This window comes from Lepidothrix coronata, unplaced genomic scaffold (genome assembly GCF_001604755.1).
Source record: "Lepidothrix coronata isolate B3197 unplaced genomic scaffold, Lepidothrix_coronata-1.0 Scaffold135, whole genome shotgun sequence".
NCBI lineage: Eukaryota > Metazoa > Chordata > Aves > Passeriformes > Pipridae > Lepidothrix > Lepidothrix coronata.
In genome coordinates this window covers 1,216,845-1,242,585 of record NW_016690315.1, presented here as the reverse complement: position 1 = coordinate 1,242,585, position 25,741 = coordinate 1,216,845, and positions in this window count along the sequence as shown.

The window sequence follows — 25,741 nt, the reverse complement described above, 5'->3', positions numbered from 1 at the left end:
TGTATCTTTTCTTCGGGGCTCCTCTCATGCGGCAGCCAGTGGCAAGTTCACCATAGATGATATTCTGTAGGCTTGTTATATATATGTAAGAATAGGAAATTATAGGGAGCTGAGTAATTTGTTGAGCATAATTTATTTGACTAAGCTACACATCAAGGATAAAATCACAGCAGTGTTTCACCAGAAATGGTTTCCCAGGAAAGAAATAAATGTTCCTTCCTAACCTGGAAGGAGAGGGAGGTGTTCTGGGAGGTAGCATTTGGATTATGGTGCATAAATGCTGCCAGGATATCAGTTGCCCTGCCTCACTCTATTTATGGTCTACATACTCATGCCCAGCCAAGTACTACTTTATATCCTTATGTGAGTAAGGACCCAGGTTTGAGAAATCACACAATGGTTATATATAATCAGAATACAAATGCAGCCTCAATGAATAGAGCACATTGGCTGTTTTGCTCCTGAAACACAGGGTACACATTATGCTTCTGCAGAGTAAAATGAAATACAATTTTATTTTCTAAGGGAGATGAAGTGAACATCAGAGCAAGTTAAACAGTGCACGCTGTGAGTCTCTACAGAGGAAAAATAGTGTCAAAAACCTTAGCCAGAGGTTAATTGATAATCAGTTTAATTATTCATTTGTTATTAATGATTACTAATGAGAAACATTAGAATAATCAATGTTCCAGCCCAGTTCTTTGCCAGATGTCATGTTAATTGCAACTGAAGATAGCAGTAGCTTAGCAAAATACAGAAACAATTAGCATGATTGACTCAAAGCCACCTCACGCCTCTCTGGAGCATTGTTCTAGCAGCACTACAGAGCAGTATAAAATTCTCTGAGTTTGCAGAGTGGGAAAAGAGCATTCCTAATAGCCTTTGATATAACCCTGGTTTGTCTCATAAAAGGTAAAAATTACAGTAAGTCTGACACAAGCAAATACATTTTCTCAGAGAGATTACAATCACAGGCTAATAAGCAAGGAGCTACAAAATAACCTACAGTGAATAAAATGCTAACACCAGTAGTGTTAATGGCCAATTGAAATTAAAATCTACTCTTTCCCCAGGGAAAAGTTCATTGAGTTTTAATATTCCCAATGAAATTTCACTTTTAAATTATGCTTTATGACCTGAAACAACAATAAACCACTTAAGTGCCATGCTGTTATTCAAAATATGCAAAGTAGATTCTTAAACCACAGGTACTGTAAAATGCTGAGGAGTCAAATTTTATTCTATACAGAGATGTGATTTCATTTTGTAGCTGAAACAGGAGCTTCCATCTGGTTTAGATGGATAAGCTGCAGGAGTGGATGAAGCCAGAGGAGGATGTGTACACCAAATACATCTTTCCATCACATGACACAGTTGTGTCTATCTCTCCACACCCAATCCTCAGCTGCAAGCAGGAAACTAGAACTTCTGTCTCCACATCAGGAAATCCAGGTGGCTCCTCTCTAAGCCTAGACTTGCTCCTATCATTCAGTGGTTCAGGGAAGTAGGCTTTAGGAGCAGAGAGTCCAGAGCAGTACTGCCACCACTCATCAAAGAAAGAATTGGAAGCAGCACAAGTAACACAAGTCCACACACATCTGAGTGGGGTTTCTGAAAGTTAAGCAAACATTGAGCCTACCTAAAGAATGTGGCCAAGCTGCCTATCAGTTTTTTAATCAGCCATGATCAATGGGGTACCATAAAACTGGTGTCATCAGATCATAATCTCAGGTAACTGAGATGCATGTAAAAAAAACCCATTCTTTAATTGACTCTGACACTGCAAATAGGATTAATTTTTTGATTCTTACTGGGAAAGTTGGTTAAAAGCACACCTGCCTTGATGATCAGTGTGTGCAATCCTCTACACGAACCCCAATTCCTAATTGTGGAATTCTGTCTGACAATTAAAAATCAGCAGTCATCCTGCCTGCTTTATTTGATCAGCATGTGGCAGGGGAAAGAAGTTTCCTTACTGAAAGTTGGCTTGTGCCTGAGGGGTCCAGGCTGGGCCCCTGGCATGCTCTCACAGGACTAAAGGAGTAGGGTAACATGACCTGCACTGAGGCTGGAAGGAATGAAGGACATCAATCAAAGGGAAGATTCTGCTATAGACTTGCATTTTTGTGATGTCCTGGATAGCTGCTGACCTAAGGAGAAGTTTATTCCTTAAGATTTAAGATTATAATAACTTATTTAGCTAGGCAGAGTCAAGGTTTGTTAGTGCATTACCCATTTATCAAACACTGCTCTGATGCTTTCAGCACAGGAACACAGGAAATGCAGCAGTAGTCTAGAAAAAAAAACATTCTGACAGGTCTCCATGATATTTCTGACTTTTGTAGTTGTGACATGTAGTCAAAAGTCTCAGACTTTAGTACAAACTGCCCTAAAATTCATGTGGCTGAGCTGCTAATGACAGTAGAGGGGCAGGAGTTTACAAGAGTTTCATTGTGAGCACAAAAAGCAGTATTTTGGTTGTTTATTTTTTCATATATATGTATGTATATATATATGCAGTTTGTTGTGCTAGATCTGATATCTGCAATATCTAGGGATTGCTTTTTATAGTCAGTCAGGATATCTGCAATGTGAGATACACACATTCTTTGATTTTAAAATAACAAAATAAAATTGGTGAGTGGAGTCTTGAAATAATGGAGAAGCTCTTCTTCTAGCACTAAGAGAACTCCCTTCAGGCATTTCACTCTGCTCCAGAGAATAGAGAAGCACTCATCTAAGAAAAAAAAATAAAACAAAACAAAACGAGTTTATTTTTGACTCTTTCTTTGGCTTTTCTTCCATGATTTATCTTCTTCTGGCATCTTCTATACAGGTTCACTTTGTGTAAAGAGTTTCTCTTTTGCCCTTTGCTGATGTTTCTTGTTGATTTTTTTTTTTTGCTTTTCTTTTTTTTTAAACTGGAAATTTGTGTAAATCTGTTCATTCCCTCCTTTGCACCATACTGGCTTTCACCTGAGAATCTGCACAGTCAGCAAGAACACTGATTATCACTTTGATGGATTTTGTTTGGTCATATAATTATCAAAGTTTCATTTGTTTAGGTGAACAATTTGAAATAATTTAACAGTGTTCCAATTGTTGCATATAGATTACAGCATTAAAAATTTACCAAACGTTTCCTTGGGGAAATCATTAATATTAACTTTTGAGCCTTTTAGTAGGTACTGAAAAAGGGAAAAGGTAGCTAAGAGTAGTGTTTTCTTCATTTTAAGAGTATTTTTACTGCCAATTTAGTGTAAAAAGATATCATAGTAAATTCATTTATGGGTCTTTTTAAGTTTGCGAGCTGTCTGTGTGTTTCAAATGCACAGACTAGAGTAAATTACCATGGTTAGCTTTTAGTATTTTGAGGGATAGTTCAGTTTCAGGGAATAAATCAGAAATTATAGGTATTCATATGCCAATTTGGGAAGTCACCAAAACCATTCAAATGTAGATTTGTCAATTTTTTTTAATTTAGGAGTACCTATTTTAAACGAAAATTAATATAGTCCCAGAAATAGCCTGATTTGGAACGGATTTTTGACAACTTTATGCATTATGAACATGTTGGATTTCACCATCAGTGTACCTGTCAGTCTGTTAATGAGTCATTACTGTTTTAGTAAAAAATCTATGTCACTTTAAAGCAAAGGAAGAGGTCATGATTTGGCCAATACAGCATGTCCTTAATTTTCCATGGGATTTTGCCATAAGCAAAAAAGACAAAATAAGTGAAAGTAAAGGTTATTGGCAATTGAAATAAATACAGATGATGAGAGCTAATTCATTTGTGATTTTGTACCAAACTGTTGGCCATAATAGCACTTGTTCTGTTTAATCTGCTATACATTTATATTACCTCAGGTCTTGGAGGCTTTGGTGAAGGTGCAGCTTCCATGACATCAAGCACAGTACATTTGGATGAGTGGCACAGTGCTTACACAAGACAGGAACTGCACTCCTGGTTTTATGCAGGGTTACTAAATTATTAGATTACTTTAAGAGACACTCCTGTCTGTGTACAGCCATGGAAGTCACCCCAGCTGTGCGTATACTGCCTGCAGGGGAGTCAAATGTGCACCAGGTCCCCTCTTGCTCTCCCAGACCTCCTCTGTTTCCCTTTCCAGGATCACTGGTAGTTAGCACCAAAGTGAGAGCCAGCACACAGGCACAGAGGATAGCCAGGGATTTCAGGTTGAAGTACAAGCCCAAGCCTACAGCTAACGTGAAAACACAGCTCTAACAAATAAAGCCTGAATTCAGGCCTTCTAACTGTACACTCCTCAGGTGTAAGGACAAAATTATTTATTTTTCCTCAGATCTCTTCATGTAAGAAACATTGTGGCATAAAATTAATTTATGATACATGACCTAAAATGAGCTAACTTTGTTATTCTGGGATCCTTCCATGGGGTTAAAATGGATTTAGTTTCAAGCAGAGCAAGAAGCTCACACCATATACATTTTAAATCATAATAAATGCGGAATAATACTATATGTACTGAAATGTCAAGGCACAGCAAGTAGAGAGTCAGTCTGTGTTAAACCTTATTGGCTCTGCCAGGTTCTGTTATAGAACAATACTCTGCAACTGTAAGGGCTTTTTTCAGTTTTAATGCAAATAAGATGACACAACGACAGAGAAGCAAAACAGCTGTCTTTCTTTTCTCCTGGGCCTAATTATAACAGCAGGTGAAACAAAATAAGGGGCTCAGGTCTAATTTGGTAACTGACAACTACCTACCTACACAGCTGTTTTATTTATGAGGGGTTGCATTTCGAAAGAAATCCCGAAATAAAAAACAAGTAAATTTGTGAGCAACAACAGAAAAAGTAATCGTGTATACAGTAGTTTCTTATGTGTGAATAGGAAACTGATACTTGCTTTGATATTGATTTTTTTCTAAGCAGCATGCTGTTATTTAGAACAGTGGATGTGTTTTCCTCAGATATTCAGTGCTGCATGATTTTTGCTGTGCCTCAATCACCGCATTATGTTATGTAAGGCACCAGCTGAATTCTGAGATGAGTCAGCTGCCAAATATCACTCTAAAAAGCTATTGTCTCATAGGGAATCAACAGGCTTTGAAGTAATTAAATTCCTCATTGTTTAGTTTAATATAAGCTATTTTAGAATGTAATAAAACATACTTTGGAAGTGAGACTTATCAGGTCCCATTATAACAGCATTTAGCTTCTTTCAGTCACCAGTAAGGCACAACTGTCAGTCCAATAAGATTTACAACCATGCACGTTTGGTTTGCTGGCAACTAAGAGCTAGTAAGGTCTATTCTGCATGCCAGCCATTTGTAATTGTAACCTATAACTCAAATTTGGTTTTGCTCAACAGACTAGATGCTTCTTGTCATTATTCACTCCTTTCCTGTTCTGCCATAACTCTACAGGCTTTCAGACAGTTAACGTCGTCTCACAAGTGTGACCATGGTGCAAACTGGTACAAAGTCCATCCCCAGAAGAGCCCTTGCTCTACATATAGACATTCATAAGCACTCTGTTTATGACAGAGATAACACTTGAATGTCAAATGATAACAGAGACAAGGCTGGCCCGGCCAACACACTGGGGAATGACAGAGAGAGGCTGCATCTTTCTCCTTACGGTGGAGCTGCTTACACCAGACTGCATAACTTGTATGACACTTCTTTATTCTTTTGGGACAACACCATGTACAGAATGACAGCTTGAATGGTTAAGAAGTTTTGTGCTGTGGAAAAGTACTATTAATTTTTAATCTACAGTTTGCAATGTATTTACTGTAGAAAAGAAAAGGTCAAAAAATTGTGCTGGGACCAAAGAGTGCTGAATTTTGTGATAATTCTTAGCTATGTGAGAAAAATCATTCCACAGTTCTGCACCATGGTAATAGAATGTGAAAAAGTCTTGGCCAGAGTATTTGTACTGGAGCTTTGAGGACTCTTTTAGGCACCTTCAGATTTGTCCATGAGCGCTACACAAGCAGGGATAGATTTTGATCTGAATTCAATATTCTCTGTGCAGTCAGTTTTGATGTGTTCTTAGCCACCACCACTGAAAAGATCTGCTCTCACAGCCTGTAATTGCTACAATCTCCTGCACATCTAAGCACTCGTGACTTGGTAGAACATATCACTGCAGTCTTCTAAATGAGTCACCAGCCAGAAACAGTACGTATGTCTGCTGGCTGCGTGCTCACCAGTTCTCAAACCCAGGCCAGCTGACCAGGTTACCTACAGACAGTAAATATGACAAAGACGAAAATGTGAATGGATATTTGCAGGTCTCCACATCCAGTAGAAAGACAGACTTAGCCATTGGTGCTCCTTCCCTGGCAAAATGGGTATTATAAGGTTGAGACTGTAAATTCCAGTGTAGTATGCAGGATGTTCTGAACTCACCCATGCGCAGATATACCAGTCTCTGTGAGTGTTGGGGTGCTACAGATTCATAGGTGTTTACCAAATAGATCTATTTCATGGGTCTGATCTTTTGTAATCTCTTAATGTCAACGTACAGGATCTGTTAGAAAACCTGAAGACAGTGAGACAGGAAGTTTTGGCCCTACTGATGATACATGAACTGTAACAAAACCAATAAAGGATGTTTTGTACTGAGTTTAGGAAGGCATCAGTGAAATCCTGTATTAATTTTTCTTCAGTGGTGAAAGCTGAAATAAGCAGAAAGAACTGTTAGCTCCAAATTTCATATATCCATTGCTCTATGACACACTAATGCTTTAATTTGCCGTACCTCTAACATGGCTTATTGCTTGCAGATAGATGAATGAAGCCTTAGCTACCTTCTGTCATGAGTCTGAAGTCTGCAATATGCCATGCAGGTCTGAAGGGGATGAATTACATCAGTTCACAGACACAGAGCCAGCCATCCATCCATGTCTTGATCATTACAAGCTAGGGAGTGATGTAACCAAATGGTGTCACATAATGCCTAATTTTACATTGATTTTACACTGATTGTGTCACGGACTTTACACTGAGCATGTTCAACTTTACTGCAAGTCACTTTTTCTATTTCCAGCCCATAATTGGGTAAGAGTCTGATGCTGCATGCAATCCAATATCTAGTTTTTTGTGTCTGCCCACCTGCTTCCTTAAATGAATCCACCTTGTTCAAACTGTGATGGATTAAATATTAGATTGTGTCACAGGATACAGTGAGTGAGAGAAAAATTGTGTGGGGTGCACAAAAGAGGCATGTTGAATGTATTCTCTGTCATGAATTTTGACTTAGGAATCAGAGACTATGAGACTATTTGCATAGCTAATTTTAGTTCTATAGTACAAGATAAACAATAACTTAGGAAGTCTAATTTTGCAGTCAACAGCTAAGGCTTTTACCTTCATGACTGGAATTAATGAAGATCTCATCTTTACTCTGCTGAGCATGTGAGTGGTTTCCTGATTCCTCTGGGTATTTTTTTTTTTAAAAAACTGTTTATTTTAAGAAAACTACAGCAGCACAGAAGTCAAACTCATTTGCTGCCACAGTCCTGGACTGGATAGTGTAAAGCTCTAGCATAGATCAATATTTTAACATTCTGTGAGTTAAAAAACAACTGAAGCACAGCCATGGACATATGGAAATATTACCATTTATTTAAACTAATAAAGTCATAATTAAAAGTGTAATTATGTAAGTAGTCTCCTAAGATCCCTGTTTTTCTTTTAAAGAATAGCAAACAGCCTGCAGCGTGTGAAGAAGGCACTAGAGATTTGTGTAATCAAGGATGTTTGGTTCATTATTTCTTTGTGCATAATTATTTTATTTTTCCAATAGCTCTAAATCTGGTTTTTTTACTTTGTAGGCAGTTTTGCAAGTACAACTCTGAGGTATTTATAATGAATGCAATATTTCCTGTCAATATTAGGTTTTTATCAAAAGCAAACAAGCACATAAACAATAAGACAGTATATTAAATGGCTAAACAGTACCATTACATTTTTAATTAGAAATGTCATAATGATGCAAATCCAAAAAAAAATAGATATTCTGTCCTGATTTCCAGAAAGCCAGGGTTTCAAAAGAATTAGAGAGCTATATGTGAGAAAATTTAAAATTTAATATCCGAGATACGAATCACTGAAGGGGAAAAAAGTGAATAAAGCTCCATGAATTACACTTCTTTTTGGTAGAAGATATAATTTGGGATTTTTAAAGCTTTTAAACTTTAAAAATTGTTGATGGCTATCACATTAATGGCATTAATTATAGATTTTAAGCTACTTCCTTGTCCTGAAAAATATTAGGAATTAACTTTCCCAGAACAATTGTCCATTAGACAAAATGTGGGTATCTCTATACCTATTTATTTTATATTATATTGTCATTTAAAAACCACCGTATAGAGCTATGTCATATAGTCTACATCATGAGCTGCTTTAAACAGGCAAGCCAACACAGTCCTTGGAATTACAGGTATATATCAAATAAAAATTTGCTATTATAGCTGTAATTTAGAACCATCCTCAAAAATTTTGTACAGTTTCACTTATTCTTATTTTTTTCTAAGGCAGTATGTTATTAATCTCTTCGGTTTGCACAGCATAGCATACTGAATTCAACAACTTCATTTTACAGCTTACAATTCTCCATGTTATGCGGAGAGCTAAGGGAAATAATTTTGTAGATCTAGGAAGAGTGATTAGTTATAAGATTACTTATATACAGAAGGTATGTAAGTAATCTCATACCTACCATCCTCTACTTCCAAAATCAAAATCACTAAAATTTATTTTAAAATAAAAACAAACAAACAAATAAACAAAGTCAAAACACATAAAGGAAAAACCCACTACTTTTTGTGACCAAGCATTCTGACCACAGATGAAATTTCTGGGGGAAGAGAAACCTATAGGAAGTCTATGGTGTATACATAGAATATCAGCTTTTTGAAAAGCTGATGCTGGGATAAATAAAACTTGACACAAACTTTGTACAATCTTGCAAAGCCTCTTTCTTTCTCCAAATCAATTTATTTCCCAGGCAATAAAAATGGATACTTTTCCAAAGCTGGTTTAATTTAAACCTTTGACTTTTCATTATTTCTTTTTATATATTCCGCTCTCTGTCCTTACAGTATCTGTGATTCTTCTCAGAACATTTACCTCACTAGAGCTCTGTCACTGAAGTCATACTTGTTCCACAGGGTATGAGCCCTCCAGGGGCAGTCAGTCCTTCCTTTCTATGTATTTTTGCTAAACTGTTCCATAAAATAGTGTAGATATCAATAAAAGACAAAATTACTGTTATTTATGACCACTGCTTGTTTCTGATGCCATGAGCAATATACTGTTTCCCCAGCATCTGATAAAAAGTGGTAAAATTTTAAAAACCTGAAATTTTAACCTAGATCTTCTAATAATAAATTGGGCTTAAAAATTTCTCTTCGTGTACAGTAACACCTTGAACCCATAATTTAATTAAAGTATCAAAAGATAGCAATGACTCTGGTCAAAACAGTTTCAGTTGTTCTCGGATTTTGACCATGGTAGATTCAATGACACAAAACCTACAGACTGATATCACACTTACATACATATTTTGCATTTTTTTCTAAACGTTCCTTACCTCACATATTCACATATATGAATCCACATATTATCACATATTCAATATGAGAGTCACCTTCTGTAAGGTACATTTCTATTTCATGAGAAATTTTCCTGCCTTTAGTTTACTCTTTTCTTCCAAAATCTGAGCCAACACTGAGATTCAACATACTTTCCATTCTAAGATATGCACTTGTGTTGTTAGGAAATGTTTTATTTAGAGAGACACACACAGAGACCAAAAAAAACCCCACTTCTTTTCAGCTAAAACTATGGCTGAATAGAAACAAGGCAGTTTATCTTTAGTCCTGTATAAGCATAACTGCTACTGATTTTTCCAATTTACATATCATTCCCTTTCTACTTTATGCTTTCATTTTGAAATGCAGTACTTCAGGCAAACAGTACAGTCTGCAGCACTAAAGTTTCTGGGATGCCAAAGGCACATTTCAAAGAGGTTCTTTTTATTTTCTTCATTTGACCCTACATTGATCAGAAAAGCAAAGGATTTTGTGCAATGAAGGAAAAGCTGCAAACCAGAATGAAAGCACTTTTAAAGAATAGGATTTTCTTTGTATTGTCATATTTAATTAATTGCATTTCCACAGATAGAGGAGGAAAAATCCAATTTCAGCAGAATTAATTTTGGCATCTGCATTACTGCAGTTCTTGAGAAAGCTCTGTGAAGACTGGAACAACAAAACTACTGATAAAATCCATATGCTCATTCTCAAGCACACAGCATTTTAATCCTAGACCTACTCCCTTCCTCAGGCCTTTATCATGCCAGACTATCTAAACCTTCAAGTTTTGACAGATGAAAAGATGCATATATCAAATAAAAAATAAAAAGACTTGAAGTAGACTTCGACTATTCAGAAGTAACACTAAAGATGAAAAATAACAAGTTAAGATGCCAAGTGTTGTAAACTCAAAAAGACTGATGGGGAGCAGAGATTAAAAATCCAAAATTTTACCCAAGTTTCTCTGACAAATGCTGGGTCCTTTGTGGCATGAGGTTTGCTTGTGGGGTTGGCTGGAAGGTTTAGGGGTTTTTTTGTTTGCTTATTGTGGGTGGTGGTGGTGGTTGTATGTTTGTTTTTTAAAATGGCTTGATTTCCTGATTTGGAAAGGGAATTCACTCTCTTTTCAATTAACTGCTTCTGTGCAAACACTGTTTGCTTTTTTAGATATATTTTCAAGTGTTTCTTCATAAGCTGAACATCTCTAAGATACAAAAGTTTTCCCTCAGAGAAGCAAGGGAAAAAAATAAAAAACACCACTGAAGAAAATCTGATAAGCATTAGAGTGTGTTTATGCTTCCTTTTTCTTTGCTGTACAGAATTAACTGAACAGATCCAAAGTGTAATGGAGATTTTGGTTTATCATGTATCTCCCAGTTAGGTGCACCGAAGGAACTCCCACATTGCCCTTTCAAATTAATAAGTTTAAGTTAAGAACTGAAAAGGAACATAATAGCCAACAAAAATTCAGATGTTAGAAGCAAAGTTTTGTTGCCTCTCTCTCATACCTATCATTCCATCATTCTTCTTTTACATATCTTTTCCTTTTCCCTAATCACTGAAGATTTTTCTCCATCCTTCCTCTTGATCATATCAACTATCAACTCTTTATTTTATCTTGCTGACATAAGACACAAATAGAAAGACTTCTCAAAAAATAGATTCGTTGTCCCTCCATCTCAACATATCAACTGCAGAGAAATATAATCAGAAATTAAAGGCTTCATTTTTTTAATATTTCATGTTGACACTGTATTTTTAACTTGACAGGAAACTGCACAATATTTTCAAAGTCTAAGATATATGATGTACCAAAGTTTAAGGATGCAACATAATCCTTTCATCAATCAAATGGTTGCACTCTTACGGCAGCCATAACCCAGCAAATGCCTTCAGCACAGACACTACTGAAGCAGACTATGCTGGCACAAAGACATTTAGACCAAGAAAAAAATCAAAAGCTTTGTTTTGCTTTGAAAAAATAATTAATTTCATTTAAGATTTGTCCAATATCAGAGTTACCTACACAAGCTTTTAAACAGGTGCACACAAGCCACAAGACAGTCAGGGCGCATAGGAACTGAATTAGACACATCTTCCTGTCCAGATCTCACTTATTAAAGCTGGATGGGCACAACTCCATGCAACCCTCATATTCTTTCCCTCAAATTCCAGTGGTGAAAGATGTTACTAATATGTCATACCCTTCTAGGTCTGCAAAAGAAATTATCTCATAAGTCACAAATATGAATGACAGCTCAACCTCAGCTCTCTCCCAGCATTGAAAGTTTGGTATCTCAGCTGGATTCATGTGTATTTTTGCTCTTGGTGTCATGCCATATATAGCATGACATCAAAACAATCCATGAAATGGATGACAGTGCGTACTTTATGCAATCCACAATGGGCCCTTCTCCCCTCAAGACAGCAGTTAAAAACATTATAAAAGAAAAGTTGCCTAAACTCTGGCTTTTGTATTTCACTACAGAATTTTCTGTACAATGGAGAGAGATCAGAGGGGAAAGAGACATGTTAGAAAATTACAGCTGCAGCCTACAGCAAATATTGCTAATTTTTATAGTGATTTTTTTCTGTGTTTCAGAAGGCATAGAGCTGAGGTTACAGAAAATCAATAGTTCTCCTGAGAATCAGAATTTATGAGAAAAAGATCTTACTTGGTAAAACTATTTTGTTCATTACTTGTATTTTTTTCTAGAGTAAAAGCAATGTGCACTGATACGTTTATTCTAATTAATCTCAGATCCCCAATTTCAGCAGAGGACAGCCCCATTTGCAGCTATAGCACATCCTTAAAAAAGAAAATCTCACTTTTGATCAGCAGTGGGTAATTTCAGAAGACCCGTTGTCTCTAAAACAACAATCATTTAAGGAGGTTTTCACTGCCGTGATTACAATGTATGTCAAAAGTTATGTGTTTTCTACTTCTTTTTCATATGTTCTAAGTCAGTAAAGGCTGAGTCAAAAACCAAACAAATTTCTTCCCTAGGAAGCTTCTGGTATAGCCCTGCACAGTCTCAGTACCAAGCTGCAACTCACTCACCAATAAAGTAGAGAAGTCTGAGGAAAATCATGAAATCATTCATCAAAACCAAATATTCTGTTAAACCAAGAATATTTGATTGTCGCAGCTTGACATGTTTTTTTTTTATCTTTCATCTGCTTATGTTACAGACCTGTTGGTCTTCCTGGCTCAACATACTCTGTGGTTGCAAACACCAACTCAGCATCACCTTGCTGCCAGAGGGCACCCACCTGAACAAGAGTTCCCCAACCCACTGCCCAACCACCATCTTTAACACAATGACATTTTCAGAAAAACACAACCAAATGCATTGGTCATAGGAAGACAGTGCCTTTTTTTCTTTCACAAGGATTTCTCCTGATGAGTAACAACATTTTCACTGTTTATAAAAAATTTCAGCTTTTCAGTACAGAGTATATTAAATATGTAATTCATTTGGAAAATTAAAAGTTCTTTTAAAACTCCAGATTTACTCAATCATACCTATTATTAAAAAATTAATCATTTTTAAGCTGTATTCACTGAACATTTACTTTCTAATTTCCTTCAAGTTACAATCATCCTATGCTTTGGCTGTTCTGAATCCCACTGATTACAACACAGAAAATGCAAGCATTCCTCAATTTTCTACCTACTCATTCCTTTCTGGCAATGGAACATTCAAAGAAAAGAGGGACTTTGCAATGATAAATGTTTATGTCAGTGACTCTGAACTAAAGGAGTCCCCACTATCTGGGAAACCTCACAGAGAAAATTTGCCAGCACTTCTCTTTCCAGTCTACCAAGAAACCTCTAGTTTAGCAGTGCCTGCTTGTCACTGTTGCAGAATCCCATAAGCAAAGGGAAAAATTCGTAAAGGCTAGGTTTAGAAAAAGCTGAATAAAATTTGAAATATCTAAATCACGTCTTCTCTTCAAAATTGCAAATTATAAATCATCATTTACCTCCTTTTAAGTAAGTGGTTCATGATATATTGACATTAAGTGTTTACCAGGAAGTAAGGTCAGACCCATTAAAGGATTTACTTACACAAAACTGGAGGCTGAACATAATTCAGTGACAGCTCTGCCTGTGCTTTAAACTAGCTTTGATCCAGAGCTCACTGGGACGTTGCAGCGTTTCATTGTGCTCACAGTATTAAGCTCTGCCTCTCCAGTGGTCATATTATCACAGGCACAATCCTGTATCATCACACGACCTTGTCACTGCTGGGCCTAACCTGGTTCATGCCATTGTCGTTTAGAATATAAGTGAGGGCTCTCAACAGCTGCCTGCCTGCCTTCAATCCTTTACAGCTTTCTCTGAAGCTGGCTCTCGCACCTGAAGTCATTTAATAAAGATTGCATAATAACCTAATTTGCATGGAAACAGAGAAACCAATTTCGTTCTCTTGGTTTAGTCATCAGATACTTTCCCTAAAGTTTCTGATTCAGCAAAAGATAAATCTGAATGTACAGAATACAGTTGCCAAGCAGATCATGGGACTTGTCCATTAACGTCCATAACTTCCATGATTATCTGTTTGTTATATGTACTTCTCTGGTATTGTTTTGAAGTGAAATGAAGTATACAACAGTTATTAAAATATAACCTTTGGATTTTCCACTAAAAATATCAGGAAGTATGAATGCAGGATTATGGCCTCAGTGATGCAGAACTGTCTTCTGCTTTAAGTGGTTTCTTACAGGTGTTTAATAACATTAAGCTTCTTATCAATTTCCCATTACTGCCTCTTCAGCAGTTAAAGCAGTGAGATTAACTGTCCCTCCTGAGCACTTGTAGTAATACATGACTGTGACTTTATGACAACGTGTTCTGTGAGTGAGATGTGGTTTGAGCACAGCAGAGCCGTACTCTGGTATATCTTAATAGAGTTCTGGGCCCTCAGTAGGTCACTGAAGGCACAGTGAGCTGAAAGTTCTGATGACAGTCAGCAATGCCTTTGCTTGAACTTCACCTTTTGGAGGTCTCTTTCTTTTTCAAAACTAACTGTCTAAGTAACTTCTGTCTTCAGGAAATTAGCTGTACTTTTTCTTAAATCCTGAGAGAGATCAGAGCATAGAAAAATATCCTTGACAATTCCTTGGAGTTTTTGTGTCTGTTCTTCATTCCCTAAACTATTTCTAAAATACAGGATTTTTGTATTCTCTGCTGCTTGCAGAAATATCCTAACTTTCTCCAGAGATCTTACCTGAGCAGAGGTAACACATCTTCTCAAGCTTTCATTTTTATCAGTGGGAAGCTGAGGAGTGCAGCTGAGAGGGTTAAGGTTCATCTAGTTACTCAGCCTCAACAAATGGGGAACCAGGATCCCTGAACACACCACAGAGTTTCATCTTCCACATTTTCATTAAAATCCTAAAAAATATAGTGGTGAATGCAAGACTTGAGGTTTAAAAAATTAAAGCAGTATTTATGTTAAGTATCAGATTTACAGCATCTGCATGAAAATTTCAATCATAAGTTATCACAGTTGTAAAAATGGAATTACTAAGAAGATAACTTTGATATGGTTCTTGTAAATAAGAAATCAACAACAAAGTGGAAATTAACACTAGTATCTTGGAGGAAGAATTGACCATTTGCTGAGTAAATATTAACTGCTCAAGAGATTACCGGGCAAAAGCAGTATTATTTACAAAGAATTAAGGAATATGACTACAAATCAAGTTGAGAAAACACATGAAAAATCATTCTCTTGAATCTGAAATGAGGTAGACCTTATCAAGAGAATGTTATTCAGTTTTAGTCAGTGAGTTTTAAAATAGGTTGGGAAAGTAGGAGCATGTAGTGATCTTAGTGGAAAATGGAATTTAAAAAAAAGTCTAAAATGAGGAAATTTGCATGTGATATAAAGATACTACATATAGCATTCTTCTGAAAACTTGATTTATTGAGCTTTTTTCTAATTTAGAAAACAAAATATTATTTTTTCTTTGGAGATTATGAAAAATAATCTGACCAATATAAAAGATTTTTGGGATTAAATATATGCACTAAACTTGCTCATCTGTAACAGCAATAGCATTATCACTAAATATTGTAGACATTGGGGTTTTAAAAGAATAAGGAGAGCAACGGGAAGAGAAGAGAGACAATTATAAGAGAAAAAAAATCACAAGTAGGACAGTAAAAAAAAATTAAAACATACTTTAAAGACCATCTATTCCTATGCTTTTTCTTCCCTCATTTTTAAAAATAACAGAAAATTAAAATCAGAAATGAGGCGGATTTGAGAGCCATTTTCACATCTGTGTTATAGAACAATGCATGGATGAAAACCAAATTAATCCTTTTCCAACAAAAAACTTGATTACCACTAGTAGGGTGATCTCTCAAATAATTCAGAATACATATCTGAAGGGCATGGTATGTTTTAAGGTCACAGGAAAAAAAAAAACATCACACAACTCAGAAACAGTACTCAAGGGAAGGGAAAAGGCAAGAGGGTAATGGAGGGGAAGACACAGGCAAGTGTGAAAAGTAAGAAAGGGTAACAAAAGCAAGAAGTATCAAAGGAGCAGAGAAAGGACATTTACACGGAATAGGGATCTGTTGATAAATCTTAAAAGAAGGTGATAGAAAGTGTGAACTCTGTGGAAAGAAGTTAACACAGCTGACCTGCTGAACAGCATGTGATCGGTAGCAAAATTTTAGATGCTATATTTATCCTGTCATGCATCAAATGGCACATCAGGCAAAATATCTTTATCTCCATTTGTTCTCCTGAAGGAATGTCAAATTTTTTTCCAGAAGACTGATAATCCCAAATCTACATATGTCCTCAAGCAAAAGCATAAACCTGAAGCAAGAATGAACTCTACCTTTTAAAGAGGTCTTTTTTAAAAAAAAAGAGGTATGCCGGTATTTGTATGCATAATGTGTCAAGTGTCTCCTTTAGGTATTTCTTTAGAAACAAGTGAGTTTGACCAACTACTTTATAGATTTTTAATCAACAAGATATTTAGGGTGAGAGAGATACCTACTCAGACATGATTTAAAATTCTCTCAGATTAATTTTAACACCATATCTGAATCCCAAGCAGGACACTGCTGAGTGTCCCAAGGATAGGAGAATTTGTTTTTCATAGGCAATGAGTGAGAACAGTGGGGTAGTCCTATCGAACAGGGTTTAAGTTGAATATATTAAGTTACATGTCATGTTTGAGATAATCCTCTGAATTCTGAAGTAAACTACACATCACTAATGAAGTTTTATTGGATGATTTGGAAGTAATATCATGTTTGTAGAGTTTCCAGAGTCAAATGATGTCAAAACTGAACATGAACAGTTCTATCAGCAGCTGTATTTTCCTCTGTGTTGCTAGTCTCCCATTGCACAATCCTGCTATCAATGGCACAAAGAGCAGCTGGTTCTTCAGTGTTTGGTAGTGCTAGTTGGCACAATTTCCTATTGAAATGGGAGCCAGGCCTAAAAGAGTTAACTGAGTTATCTTGGCCTGCTAAGAAACCCCAATACCTGTTTTGCTAGAAGAACATTTTAGGAGCACTGTTTAATATCGTGTTCTGTTCTGCTCACTGGACCAAAGGCCTTGTTATAGAAAGGAGTAGTACACACATGGTAATAAATTAGGTAAACTAGACGTTTGAACAAGAAGACCTGAAGCCAGGATTTTGAAAGCTTGAAGAATTCAGGTCACCTAACAAAGAAAATTGAAGAGGTCAAATCGAGGAAGGTGTCTGTGGTGACCACCAGAGGAATGAAGGCTTGAAGAGAAGACCCCCACAGTAGAAGACTGTGCATGCCTGGAAAGACACCACCCAGAGACTAGCCTACTTATTAATATGTATAATAAATGATGTAACCATGTATCTAAAGTGTATAAAATGCCTTAGTTTTGCACTTTCAAGTCAAACAAGTCTGTTCAGCATGAGCTGGCTTGTTCCCAATGTTGAATAAAACAAATACCTTGCTGCTTAGAGATACAAAAGTCTCTGAGTGGTTTTTCAGGCCAGGTTTTTCGGTATCACTATCAAGAATGCAGAAGGGATGGAAATGTGGTATAATCCTTCTCTTCTTTCCTCCTTACAAGCAATAGCACCTCACACTAAGCAAAATTCCCAATGAGGAAGAGAAAACATTTATGTGATGTCAGCAGGTGTCTGTGAATCTTAGGACAAGAGTGGCTGAGGGAAGGGGTTGTTCTGTGTGCCCAATACTCTTAGAGCAAAAGCCCTGTTGATTTTAAATTCAAAAAGTACTACACAAATCACAGATGTAACCTTTGCCTAGACTGTTTAGCAGAGACATAAACCCACTTGACCTCAAACAACACAACTACATTTTCCTGGCCAACAAACATCCCCTGTTTACAGACCCTCTCTTTGACTTCTCTTTCCTTGACACCAGCCCACCCCTGCCAAGCAGGACTCCTCCCTCAGCTCTGCAAAGGAGAGCATAATTAAGGTCAAGATTTGGGCCACAGTTAGATCTGAAAGTTTCTTTTCTTGGTAGCTCTTCCTCTTACCTCCTTGTATTTCCCAGGTCAAGGCTACCTCAGGTGGCTGAATGACAGTCTGCTGATTAGAGAGAGTCTAAGGAGATGTATGTCCCTTTAAAGAGCAACTTTCAAGTAAAAACCTTTGCAAACACTCTCAAATATGTTATTCATTTGTTTGTAGTTCTTAGATTTCCAGTCTGTCCCATATCTCTCATGCTGAGAAACTTCCTAAAGTGTAATGGAAAAGGGAGGCAACACAAAATCCGAGCGAGTATGTAACAGTGTTGTTACAGGAGCTGTCAGACTCTCTTCTTCCCTTACCCCACTGGGACTGTGTGAAAGCAGTCTTCATTAAATTCTGAAATAGCTCTGGATGTTCACAATGACCTTTTTGTCTTTTAAAAAAGGTCATTCTAATTTCTGCTAGTACTAATCAATTGAGATATGAATGCTGTGCCTAGGCTGAACCCACTGTAATAATTTCAAGAGGGGCACTGAGCAGTCATCACCTTGTAACAACACCTGGCCATTCTCACTGTAAGCCTGTAAGCAAATTTTCAAGACATATTTGAGAGGAAAGGCACTGCGTGCCATTATCTTTTTCCCAAATGCTGAAATTCTGCACAGTTAATGCATAGCAACACTAAATTTTTATATGAAAACCGAGATTTAGTAGTCATGTTTTAAGGAACATGAAAGGAGGTTGGACCAAGGTGAGGATCGGTCTCTTCTCCAAGGCAACCAGGACTAGGACAAGACAGCACAGTCTTAAGCTGTGCCAGGGGAGCTTTAGGTTAGACATTAGAAAGAAATTCTTTACAGAGAGACTGATCAGACATTGGAATGGACTGCCCAGGAAGATGGTGGATTCACCGTCTCTGGAGGTATTTAAGAAGAGACCAGATGAGGCACTTAGTGCCATGGTCTAGTTGACAGGGTTGTGTTGGGTCATGAATTGGACTCGATGATCTCAGAGGTCTTTTCCAACCTGATTGATTCTGTGATTCTGTGATTCACTTTTCTAGTGTGTTTATCTTCAGTTTTATGATTTTTTTTAAATTTTTTTCACTTATGCTGTGGCATTTATAAGAAAGGCAGCATTATCTATTGCCTATGAGAAAATGCTATCTCTGTCTTATTTAAATAAACTATGTAAACAGCTGACAGGGTTCAAAATGAACAAACCTTAAATGTATCTCTTTATTGTTGCATTAATATTCTAGACACTTATTTATTTTCAAAACTAAAACCTTTTCTAGTTCATTTTCAGATTAATTATTTTTGCTGATCCTACAAGAATTCAGGCTCTATTGAATTCAAGAGAGACATATGACTTCAACAAGTTTAATTTCCAGTTTACATTTAAAATTACGCCAATACTTGAGAATCAAATAAAAAAAAATAATGTAGATTGAAGTCAGTTACTTGCATACATAACTGCAGTATTAAAAATACACTACAGGTGCCTTCCACCTCTGGAGATACCAAAAATCAATAAGCAGAATTATATTGTTTGGGGTTTTTTTACTGTAAAATTCTCTACTCAGCAGTCATTCTGCTTCTGGTTTTCTGCACAAACACCTCAGCTGAGATTATTGTTGAGGAGCTCAATGCCTACTTGAAAGTAAATATGTTTCTGCACAGGTTTCCCAGAGGAAGGACGTTTGGTCACCACAGTTTGGTAGGTGATCTGTAACACGCCACCTGGGCACAGTGTAAGCCTTAAATATAAAAGCTAGGACTGCGTCTGTATTCCTTTTAAGGTTGAAAGGAAATATCCAGGGCAGCTTACTTCATCAGTGTGCACCAAGGCAAAGAGTTTAGCTCTGTTCCAAAGACTGGTTAGGACTCCTGCCTCAAAATGTAGGGTGTGTCACTCTCCATTGCTCCTTTCCCTGCAAAAAATGGGCACATTTATCTTATGTTGTTTAGATATACATCCAAGGATGAGCTGAAGCTCATCCCTCTCCAACGACTACAGGGTCATCCTAAGTCATTAACTTAGATAATGTATTTAATATTGAGACAGGTTGAGAAGCAGTATAAGTGCTGTTCCTTTCTTAGATTTTGTCAGCTCCCTCTGGATATGCGGCTGCGGGCTCATGGGCTCCTCTCTCCTTGAACACCATTGTCTCTCCAGAGCAAGGAGAGGAGAAGCAAGGTCCTCTGCCCCCAAGCCAATCATTGTCTCTGCTTCACACACTCATGCTCATAAGCAGTATTCCCAGTTTCTTCTTCTACCACAGACTTCGTACCTTAAGCCTTTCCTGCTCCCTGCCTCCTCTTACAGAGGCTCTTGTCCCCAGCCAAAGATGCAAGAGCTGGGTAGCCACGAGCTGGCTGCCCTGTGCCTCCCAGCACACAGGCAGTGTCTTTTCCTGCAGTCCTGGGATGATTTCCTAGGCAGCTGACAGGCGGCAGCTGTTGTCCCTGGTCAGTGCTGTGCCAAAGTCGAGACTGCAGCAAAGCAAATCCTCACTTCTGCTGCAGTGCAAGCCAAAAGTATTGTTTCTTGAATTGCACCCTGCCTCTAAATTACCTGGTCAAAGAATAGGAAGCAACCTGGAGAAGGGGCTGTACTCCAGGATGTCAAATGGCATAACAATGTGGAAAGTGATTTTTCCATACAAATTTTTCTGAAACTGAGTATCAATAATTAATCCTATTGCTACTGCAGCTGATAGGAAGGAGGTACAAAGAGTGGTCTCTTTAATTGCACTTTTTACTTTACATTACACCTTTAATTCCAGCTGCCCCTGAATGAGCATAAAAATTGATTATTTATCGCTATTCTAGACAAAGCAAAAACAAAATTATTAATTAAAAATGATGCCTGCTTGTGAAAATTAAAGGGAAGCACAAATTGTTGATTCTTTGCCTGAAAACTGTAAATAGATGACAATATTCAGGTTAAGATTAGTTAACAGTGAAATAACTTTTAGGTTCTTTATTTAGGTAACTTTATTGTTACTTCATGAAGTGCAATTCACATATATATTTGAATATTTCTACATTTGTGCCAGAATTTTAGTATAACAAGAAATATGTATGACAATGTATATTTGTTATCCAGAAATAATTATGTGGGTTTTTGTTTGAAAGAACTAAAATAACTTTTTTCCTTTAGTTATATTTGTAGTTTCTCCTGTGAAGATACCACAAAAAATACTTTAAGTTTCATCAAAATCTTGTTGAAGCTGACAGAAAACGTCCCACTGAGCTTAAAGGGCTTTAGATCAAATGTTTAGTAACCTCAGGAATTATTTGTCTGGTCATCTCTGGTCTAGTCATGTTTTGAGAGAGGTGTCCTTCCTTTTTCCTACTTTAATTAATTAGTAAAAAAAGTCGCAAAACATATTTGGGAGTTTTATCTACTTGTGAAATGAAAATATGATCTAATTGTTAAATACCTTAAATTAGTGATACACTAATTTAAATAGTGTGGGTGTATATGTGTGTATATATATATATCTTAGCACACTTTCTCCTTATCTCTGTAGCTTCTTATCCATTGTAAAGACACTGGTTAGGAGACTTTTAAACACATTCAAAAAAAAAAAAAAAAAGGAAAAATTTACATAATGCAACTCATCCTTCCAATTGTGCCTCAGAAAACACATTTATTCGTCCAGCAAAAAGCCCTAGTCTGGGCATTACTGAATTAAAAAATTAAAAAGTAGAAGGGTAATTTAATGACTGTGACCTTGGAGATTCATCCAAAGTGTCAGGTTTTGTCATTTCAGAACAAGGTTCCCCCAGTTTTTCCTGCTTTTCTTTGATGTTTTTTGATTCAAAACCAGAATCAATTGTCTGTCAAATGCTTGCAGAGCTAGGCTGCCAAGATGGGTTACTTTTTAAACAGCTCCCACCACCATTCAATTATTACTTTAAATGAATAAACTGCTTAAGATTCACTACATTATTCACCAAGCTACTTACCAATACTCTAACATTATTTTACAGGATTTTATTTTCATGATTCATGCTGACAACTTTAAAGCAAAATTTCCACCCTGCCTTCTAGTAAACACTGTGAAAAGCAGATTCATTAATTTAACAACTTCTAAAAGGAGTACATTTCCCTGTCTGTGATGAAAATTCATATGATAGAGAGCAGAATCTTTAATATATTCTTTTTTTTCCAGTACTGTTACTTTGGATGTACATATTTATATTTGTGTGCACGTGTAATTATAAATGTGTATGTATATACAAAAACATATTTCATACCTACAGGCATATCATAACTGCTTCACAATTTTTGCTCCAGTCCTCCTACAAAACTCTTTTGCCTCATTGATTTTCAATTACTCTGAAAGTACTTTTGTGTAATACTGCTCAGGATTGTACATAACTAGCTAGGGATTCACACTCAGAATTCAATGTATTTGCTTAAAGACTAAACACAAGTCCCTTGACACAGTAGTCTGTAACAAAGCATAGCATTGAACAAATCTGATATAAAAAGCAATACCAAGCACACTTGGTGAATGATCACATTTATTGAACAGCTGTTTTGCTACATCAGTTCATGTCACACTATTCCTTCTAAATTTCACTAGTTTTCTTGTTCCAAGGATTTATTTGTTATATTGCAGTCAGAACAAAAAGTCATATATGTAACATCAGATCATATTTAGAACAGGTAGTTTTGAATGCAGTATATTCGTGCAAAAAGAAAAAAAAAAGGCAAAGACAAAATGTGGTAGTAGAAACCAAATACTTCAGAGTTCTTTTTCTAACTTTTTTCCTGTCTGTCCTTAACTATGGTCATTTAGATACTAGTTCACATTTACCAGTACTGTGTCTCAGTGTGTGAAACTGTCATGGTCTGTCATTATCTCCAAACTCAAACAAGATGTTATTAACATAACTAATAATATCTCCTAAAACCACCAAAGTCTCCTCAACCTAGGTCCTAAACAAACCATTCTACAGTTCTGAAAAGAAAAAGATAATGTGAAAGTGACAATAAAGCATAAGAATTTTTCCATATCTCTCCAAGAACCTCACAGAGAGGTGTGTGTACTTCCAAATTTTCATCTGGCAATTCATAAAAGCTTATTTTACAAAAGAGGAAAAACATAAGGATATAAAGTAGTTAGAAAGATACTCTCCTAAGACCAAATTAGGCAACGTTTTTTAGCAAATAACAGACCTCATTCTGACACTGGCAAAGATCATATATCTGCCTTAATGTTTAGTAGGACTATATATAGGAATAAATATCTTTATATCGTTATTCAGGTTATTCTTTCTAAAGACAAAGTAAATTAAGCATCTAACTCTAACATCACTAAGCATCTAAGTCTCTAATGTCCTTCCTCAAAATTCTTTAATTAACCTCCAAAATACTATTATTGTTATTCAATAAGAGAAATAAAACAAATGTACTTTGCCTACTTTATAGCTCAAAGAGTCAACAGCCAACGCGGCAATAATGTGTTCTTAATATTTACCAAATGATCAAAGGATTATGATTTGGGGAAACATTCCATGAGTGCAATGTAAACCTACACAGTTAAAGAAGACTCAACAGTGTCCCTTGTGCTACTAAGACCCCAGTTTTAAAACATGTTTTGTAGTTGACAAAGTCTGTGTCACAAAATAAATGTCCACAGTAATAATTTTAGTCTGTGGAAATACCTCCACTGTGCCCACTCAGGCTTACATTTAGAAAATCACCCTTAAAAAGTGATGTGAGGAGCCATAAAGGTGGCCTCGTTAGAAGGGGAAAATTACTGAACAGAATTAATGTCCTCTGAAAAATACTGACAGAGAAATTTCTTGCCAGCCTGGGAGCCATGAGCCAGGAAACCAGGCCTGGGAACCAGAAAAATCTTTGTAAAGTGTAGCTGGCCTCTCTGATGTACAGCTGGAGTACCTAAAAAGAAGAGAGATCCTCAGATACCACAGATAAGTGCAAACCCATGGGACTATAATATCAACTTACTACGTCAAAAATGTCAACAGTCTGGGAAAATAAAATGGCATTATCTATTGCCTGAAAATAATAAATTGACAGAATCTATTTTCCGCTCAAAGTGATGAAGTTCTATGACTTCTTGTGTCTATTTGATATGAAAAGTACTAATTTTTTATCCAAAATTGAGGTATCTTCTGTTGCTGCATGCACTTTTCCTTTCCTACACATGCTGGACTCTCCACATGAACTTTCTGTGAGACCTTGGACATTCACTGGAGATGTCTTTCTGACTCCAGACTCTGTGGTACAGATCACCTCTCAAGTGATAGTCTGTCTGTTGACTTAGTAACTCTTTAGTTTGTGACAGAGCTGGTTGCTTTGTGATATATACTGGGTTTACCCTAATTCGGAAATCAATTTATTTGCATCTAGCCTATGTTCCCATGTCCAGGCCCATTTGTGAAGCAGGTAGAAACAGATAAAGGAGTTGCAAGTTGCAATAATTTGAGTAATTTTTATTTCTACCTGAAAGCTGACACAAAATGACTAGCCATTTATTGTTATTTTTTTATTTGAAATAAATTTTTGAGGAAGCTTTAGGGTCAGACCCCATAAATTCTAAAGACACAGCAAAGTACCATATATTCATAGCTGTAAGCACATGACTATTACTCCCACCAAAAATTAATAGTTGAGATTAAGGCCTAATGGATTAAGCCTACATGTCCTCTGAGTGACTCTTTTGGAGCTTTCATCCCAGTTCCTCTTTTGATATCACTTAATATTTTATCCCATCACCCTAATTATTCTCAGATTAAGTCTGACTGTTGTAAGATTAGCTCACAAATCAATACCAAAAGGCCTGAGCAAGAACAACCAGAATAAATTCTAATATCCTTACTTTCTTGGTGCAGCATCTTAGACTGCAAGAGAGTTCCATTTTCATTTGGCCTTTGTGTGAACTTGAAGTATTATGAATCTTGTTTAAAGGTCCCAGAGGAACCTTGTCTGATAGCAGTAAGGCAGTATTTTTTTATCATTGTTGTAATTATCCCAACATCAGTGGGAGATAATTTCAGTGACCTCAGAGGACTTTCTATATCACAGCATTTCAAACCAAATCGTGCTCTGGTATTACTTTAAAATGAACAAAGATTGTCCTATTCCATATACAGCAAGAACTTCAGAATATGCATAAGGAGGGAAACAAAAAAAAAGTATGGCTTTATACGGACAAGTCTGAACACTCAATTTTTTTTTGTCAGGGACTCCAGAGGCATTAAGCTGGGCTGAGCACTCTGTACTCATTCCTATACTCACATTCCTGATGTGCTCTGCACAGCTTCTACCCCCTGTCCTGTTTTAACAACCAGTGAAGCAATTCTGCTTCAGGTGTCAGAGTCATGTAAATACCAAAACCCTGTGCTTTGCACCAGCTGAGAATATTACCTGTACACGAAGTCCCACAGATGTCAATGACAAGGCAGAGGATAGTTCATGCTGTTCCCAGGTGGAGGTTTAAGCTGTCAAACCTCAGTGCCCAGTGTTTTCCAGATATCAGCATGAGACACTCCTGTTAACACTAATAAAAATATCAAAGAGGTTGAAAAAAATGTGAGAAACTTCATTAATTCCAGAGGACTAACACAAAGGATGACTTTATTAAGTTTACTCTGTTTATTTTGGAAAGGATTTATTTTTGCCCTTGAATAAGA